Source organism: Anguilla rostrata, chromosome 17, assembly GCF_018555375.3.
Source record: "Anguilla rostrata isolate EN2019 chromosome 17, ASM1855537v3, whole genome shotgun sequence".
In the NCBI taxonomy this organism is placed as follows: domain Eukaryota; kingdom Metazoa; phylum Chordata; class Actinopteri; order Anguilliformes; family Anguillidae; genus Anguilla; species Anguilla rostrata.
Window position 1 is genome coordinate 17,005,904 of NC_057949.1, and position 7,035 is coordinate 17,012,938.

General features: G+C 45.3%; 1 long non-coding RNA gene across 3 annotated transcripts; it reads left to right on the forward strand.

Moving 5' to 3' along the window:
• The first annotated feature begins 3,974 nt into the window (after positions 1-3,974).
• LOC135243830 (uncharacterized) lies at positions 3,975-6,470 on the forward strand. 3 transcript variants are annotated; one of them, XR_010326803.1, is made up of 2 exons: positions 3,975-5,146; positions 5,278-6,470. It is a non-coding gene; the product is annotated as an uncharacterized LOC135243830 (long non-coding RNA). The 3 variants fall into 3 exon arrangements; XR_010326805.1 differs by having other exon boundaries at positions 3,975-5,089; positions 5,273-6,470; XR_010326804.1 differs by having other exon boundaries at positions 3,975-5,089.
• Positions 6,471-7,035: the final 565 nt, after the last annotated feature.

Sequence of the window (7,035 nt, forward strand, 5' to 3'; positions counted from 1 at the left end):
TATAATGTGTATATGGCAGAGACAGTCTGGAGACTCGCGAGCACTGGTCAGCCAGGTGTTAATGATGTCTGCCAACCCCCCAGCATTCCTGGTGGAGAGCTGTCACTCAGGGGGACCTGTGCGTGTAGATCAAGGGCCAACGAAAGTCCAGTGGCTCGCATTCCTCACCAGGCGTTCTGATGCGTCATAGTAACACCTTGGACTTCCCCTCCTCTCTCTCTCTCTCTAGCTCACATACGCACACACACTTGCACAGAAACATACACGCACATACTCGCACAGAGACATATACACACGTACTGGCACAGAAACAAACACACTCGCACACACACACGCGCACACAGAAATCAGACAGACAATGCTCTAGGGAACACCAGCAGTGTTTCGCCTGGCTGACCCAAAACCCTCAGCCCTCGGGTTTTACCGGCCCTGAGCAAGAATGTTGCTGTGGCCCCGAAGTGTTCCCAAAATTGTACAATTTTTTTTTAATCCTGGAATTGTGTGGCCCTAAATAACTTCAAAGAGCGTTTATACCAGCAACCGGCTCTGTCAACTGGGAACCAACGGCATACACCAGAGGGTTAGAACAGTCCCAAGCACTTCCCCAGACTGGCCATTAGTGAATCAACGCTCTGGCTTGAACAGATTTGAATAATAATTGCTTCTGGAAATATTGTTTTGTTTTGAACGTCCCTCGTTAGAGAGTCAAACGTGTTTCACAGGGAGGAAAGCCAGACGGAGCTGACAGGACACGTTGCATATCGCCGCTCAGATCCAGCTCTAACGTCGCCGTCGGGGGACCTAGCCGAGGCTCAGCTCCGCTGAACCATCACAAAATTATTCCAAGGCGTTCATGCTCGGCACAGTACCGATCGGCGCGTATGTTACAATCCTGACAACCCCGGGAAGCTTTCCCTTTCCTCATTCGTGTTCCAAGGCCGGGGCACAGTGGACGTAATAAATATGATTGGTCGGCGGACTCTGACAGCTCGTGGGACACAAGGGGCTTTGAGCTACGTTTCATCTGATCCTTATTTTCGCATAAATTTTAAACTTTTCTAACCACAGACATGAATTCCATTTGAACTTTTTCTTGATTACTGGTAACTGTTAATTTTTTAATCCAGATGAAAAAAACCCAACTTCCACTGGAAAAGAGGCTGTTAATAATGTTAGTCAGCTCCTGGTTTTAATCGTGTTTCTTGACCATGTTCTGGTGCAGTCCTGCTTTGTTCTAATATGATCATTTGACTCGATGTGCTTCAAATTAAACTGACAGAAAGTCTGTAGTCCTTTGGAGGAACACTGTTGGAACCTGAACAACGTGCTATTCGCTGTCCTCATTCAATCTTGAATTCCTCATCATCCCTCTTGAAAATCTTGAAAAAATGTCATGCTTTGTGTTCCAAGACATCTTTCCACGATAAAATGAAACGGCTGGTGCCCACTTGAGGAGCAGTAAGTCGAACCCTAACCCTAAACTCTGGCCTCCCGTATCTAGGCTGCGCCTGGATTCAAGGGCTGCTTTCTCAAGGGTTCTCCTCTGATCCCACACTGAGCTGATTTTCTCCCGTAGAACATTTAGCCTCCCTATTACTGTGGGTAATTTAGATTTGATGAAGTCAGGATTGCAGAGCCTACACTTAAAGACCCAAGATCAGTTCTGTCCATTACATCTCACCAGCACGAGTAACCTGGCCTTTGTGTGTACAGAGTAGAACTCGATAAAATCCGTATCAGTGTCACAACCACATCACCACTGTGTGGTCATCATTGTGATAAAAACGAGTTTCACTGAAACCGCGTAAAAGCACATTTTAGGTGAATTACCAAAGAAATGACCATTGACAGCATCCTGCTATGCAGTGTACCCCACCAGATGTGTCTTCCCTCTATGAGAAAGCAGGTTACGGGTTGTTATGTCAAATTTTTCCCGTGCATGACTTAATTCATCTTTCTGACAACCAGCATGAGTCTTACAGTACATGATCTGAACATGTCCTCCTGTTCCACACACTGCAATGATGTCATAACTAGAACACTAGCAGAGCAAGGGACAGCTTTCCCACCGATAGTTGCCTCACTCTCCAAAAATGTGAAAACACATAGAAACCCATGTTATATGTGAGTATGCGTGTGTGTGTGTGTGTGTGTGTGTGCATGTTCAATATTCCTGTCCATAGGAAAGTGAAAAGTTTAATTAAGATACTCATAACTAGTTTCATGAGAAACTGACTGGGGTGAAGAAGGGGGGGTGGGGGTGGGTACTGGGGCACTGTCGGGGGGTTACCGGGGTCGGTAGATTCTCAGGGGCTACCCGACCAGAATACCACACCCCTCCCCCTCTACAAATCTCTCCCTCAAGGTCGTCACTGAGCACTGTTTGGCCAAACCCAGCTAATGGCCACTTAATGAACACTCCCTTTGCCCCGCTCACACAGTGGGGGTGTCAGAGGAAGGGGGAGCCCTTGATAAAAACATAATTAACTGTTAATGGTGCTTTAACCAGTGAATCTTCGAGCTGAGCTTTGCCTCTGTCAATCAGTCCCTAATCAATGTCCTGTACATCAAAGATTCCTGATCTTAGCTTCCTTTAATGAAGAGACAGTTTCACACTGAATTTTCTTACTAATCACAGATTCATGATGATGCATTGACCCCTGATCACCTCACAGGGGGGAAAGTAGGCATATGACACCTCTCCTCCGTTGTGAGCAATGTAAAGTGTTTTAAAAATCCAGTAATCTTGATGGAGTGTGTGAAGGTTGGCAAACAAATGCAAGCCTAGCATAACTCACACTGATCTCGAGATGCCAGGAAACAAAAAATGCTTGAAGTGAACTTCCTGTTTTCTCCTTCTGAGTTTTAATAGGCGCAGACCACGATTTCTGACGCATTCCTGCAGACATCTGTGGAGAACATTCCATCGTCATCGCAACCAAGCTTTCGAACCGAGAGCAATCTTCACTCCCTTTGACCATGCTGCACTTCTGCCAGTTAATAATAATGATAATGCTAATAATAATTACATACCATTATAAAAATATTATATTGAAACAATACAGATTAAGTACATACTGTATGTCATATTCCTGCATGCTACAATGGACCCCCATCAGGGAATCTTAAATTTACAGTTCTCTGACACCATCACCTCATACATCATGTAAATTACGTATGAAGATTGTAACGTTATATCGATGGGCAGATTCCCTTTGTTCGGCTTCTCCTGAACACTTGACTCAACAGCTGTCGGAAGAGCACGAGGTCGTAAGGGTCTCGTCTGAATAGGAGCTCCCAAAACACTGGAAGGAATCCCACAGTGCCCAGAAACCAAGCCGAGCAGAGTTAACGAGGCAGGCTGGTCATGTTTCCCCAGACCGTCTGCTTGTCATCCACGTCCATGTGTCGGACCTCCCTAACACGAGCACATCGAGAACATAAACCCCCCGCTCCGCCCATCCTTGTCTCAGATCCACCAAAGGGGTAGGCCTGGGAAGAGTGTGTATGTGTCACACCCTGGCTCACGGGGGACCTCCCACATATGTTTGTCTGTGATATTAAAGTCTATTTAATCAACAACAGCAACAAAAGCAATCAACAAAACAAAATAAAAAGGCTCATGCTGGGATTCATGGCCTAGAGCTGAGTAAATGTAGTGGATTTCATCAATTAAAAAGTGTCTCCAGCACAGGGGTGTCCAATATTACCCAGAAAAGGGTCAATGTGGGTGCATGTTTTTGTTTTAGCCCAGCGCTACGAAGCCTGATTGAACTAACTAACTAATTAAGCACGGTCTTTAATCAAGACCTTGATAAGTAGAATCAGGTGTCTTAGTGCTGGGCTAAAACAAAAACCTGTACCCACACCGAACCTTTATGGATAAAATTGGACACCTCTACTCTAGCAGGAACAATGCTCTGTCCCAAGTGAAGCCTGTATCTATGGAAGACCGTCTGGCGCAGCCCATGGGACTGATTCTTAACTCATAAGAGGTGGGGCTTGGTCTGGGAGAGGCAATCAGGGAAATCTTGGGCCACACCTACTGGTTAATTGGGGGCACACACCTGGGGTTGTGTTACCTAATCAAGCTCAAGGTTTAAAAGTGTGCTTCTTTCCACAGTTGGTGGCTGAGACTGGGAATTGTACATGCTGAGCAGTTGAGAGGCTGTGTGAGAGCGAAGATATATAAATTTAATGCCCAGCTGAAGAAAGACATTCAGTCCGGGTTTTAAAATTTTTTTCAGAAATTAATATTTGCTTTGTTGTTTAAGTTTATAATTGTAACCAGTGTCCTGTGAGGGTGAATGACAAAGTTACTTTTTTATGTTTGAAACTGCCTCCTCATGCACTGTCTGACTTTCACTGCTAAAGAATATGCTGGTGAAAACTGGATTTTTGGCATCTCCCTGCATCCAGCTATTCTGCCTGTGACAGGGGTGTGTGCCCACTCATTCAGCTGGCACGGTCCCAGATTGGCTTCAGTCCCTTTCCCTGACTGAGCCCTGCCGCGAATCCCCCCCACCAGGGGGTTTGACTCTACCATGGTGCACTTTACACTTCCATCCCATCTATATTAGTAGTTTCCTGCCTCCCATCCTACCGTCGGAATAAAATGGGGCAGGGAGCACAAAAAGAGTGGGCTGAAGTCATACTGAAGTTGCTCAATGAAAGTGTTTCACACGTGTTTCAACCATTTTGAAAGAGCTGGAATTAAAATGAATGCTGTCTTTCTGAACTGACACAATCAATCAAGACATTTAAGGGGACCTGAAATTCAAGTTATTGGAGCTTTTCTTATTTAGTGTTCATGAATATCTGGGACCCACAGAGCACCAGAAAAGGGGTCTGCCAGAACGTCAGGAACAGGCGGTGCGATCAGCACCGTTGAGCGTTTTTCGTGCCATCTCTCCTGCAGCTGTTGATTCTCTCAATTACGAGAGCTGAGAATTAATGCGATCACCCTTATTCTTTCATTAGACGCAGTCCTACCGATCAAAGCCTGGCTCCAGACCAGACTGAAAGCAGAGGGCGTGCTGATTTTTGGAATGGTTTTGTTTCGGAGCAGAACTTCAAGAACGTATTTTTTGTAACTAAAAATGCCACACTTCATATTTACAGTACAGGCAAACTGACAGATCCTCGTGTATGTAGGCAGATTACATCATGTTGTAGAACAGATGTAGCATTACATAAAATGGCAGATGTATGTTATTAGTATTTTGATGCAGGCAGCCGTGTTTTCCTGTTTGATTTTTATTTGTGTCTTTAGTGCAGAGCAACGCAGGCACGGCTCTAATGTGCCACACGTGTTCTGCAGGGAGCCCCCGCCAGCTCCCTCCTGACTAACGGCACCCGACGAAACGGCAGGACGGCTCCCGACAAGAACGCGGCCGGGGTTCGAAACAAAGGGAGGGCGATAAACAAAGGAAAACAAACAGCGCGATGTTTCGGGGCAAAGAGCCGAGAACCCGACCCGACACAATGAGAGGGAAACCGGAGGGGATGTGGTGTGACGGCCGGGCTGGCCGGCTGTGCCAGGGTCCGACGCCTCTCCAGCGCTGGGGCTGGCCGTCACACAAAGATAAGGCACACACTATATACAGTGCAAACTGCGCTTCGGGGACCAATCGCTGTGCAGGAATCCTGGCTTTCAACTTCGGCCACGATGGATTTTTCTCTCGATAGCTCCGCCACGTTTTCCTTTTTGTGTTTACAAACAGAAATTGAGGTCGCGAAGCAGTACCACACAAGATTTGTTTTGCTGAGGAAAAGGAGGAGGGAAAAAATGAAAGCAAAAACAGATATCATGGCTAGAGAATGGGAAATGAGGCTTAACCTCCCAAAAGTGTTCTATTAAAGAAATATGAAAAGTTTATTGTGCTGGTGGTCTAAGATGAAATCTTCTGCAAATGTGTTCCTCATGCGAAAAAAAAAAATTTCCCCGGGCCCACATGTTCTGCTCTGCACTTCTCTGTGTCCGTTTCTCCATTTCATCCATTCACTCACTGTCATGTCCCTGCTTAAGACATACAGGTTAAAATAAAGGGAAGCGTGGACAGACAACCAACTGGAATAGGGGATTTGAAGAGTAAACTGACGGATTCTCACTTGTAAAGCAAACCCACTCGGTGGTGATTGTTTTATTTAATCAACAGCCCAACACTTGAGCCGTATAGCTCCTGGTGTTCCACACACTTTGAAAACTAACATTTTCACCTATTTATATGCTAGCCAATCACAACGTGATGTCGGTTTACCATTTTGAAATATAACCAATCCTAAAATGGGGTTAGTTCACCACACTCACAAATAAAGCACACTGAGGAAATGAGAATAAAAGCACATCGACCTTCATTAACACAGCTGGGTTGCATGCATGCGTGTTCTGGTGGGAAAGCCACAGCTCTGAGGTTTAGAGAAAATCCTATTAATAGGCCAGGAGCAAAAGTGTGTTTCCTGTTTCCTGTGTGTTTCTAGGACTTTCTATCTTTCTCAGTTACAGAGGATGGGAACAATTCTGAAGAGACTACAGCCCCTAGTCAATCTAACCGCAATGTGCTTTGGCCTTCACCAGAAAGTAATGCTTCCCTATTAAAAGATCTATGCAATGTTTGTTTAAATTACTCAAGGTAAAATTACATTATGACTGGTTGGCACACGGTCACTTACACCACAACCGGTCACTATAACAGTCTAGTGTATGTATTTCAGTGCTGGCAAAGCATATGGAAACTTCATTGCTTTGCTCCAAGCAGTTGAGACTCCTTCACAATAGTAAAATTTTACAGAATGCAAACCCTGACATCATACCAACTGCATGCAGACAATGATTGGTAAGCATGAAAATGGACAAACCGTCATTCTTTCACAGACTGAACTGATCCATGCTCGGTGGTGGTCTGTGGCTCTAAACAAACCTGTCAAACAATGGCCCTGTTTTCTTGCATCGCTCGCTTCCCATTGTGTCTTACTGTACGGAAATGCTTACATAAAACGGTTGGTAACCATCCACTGAAGACAGCTTGGAGCCTC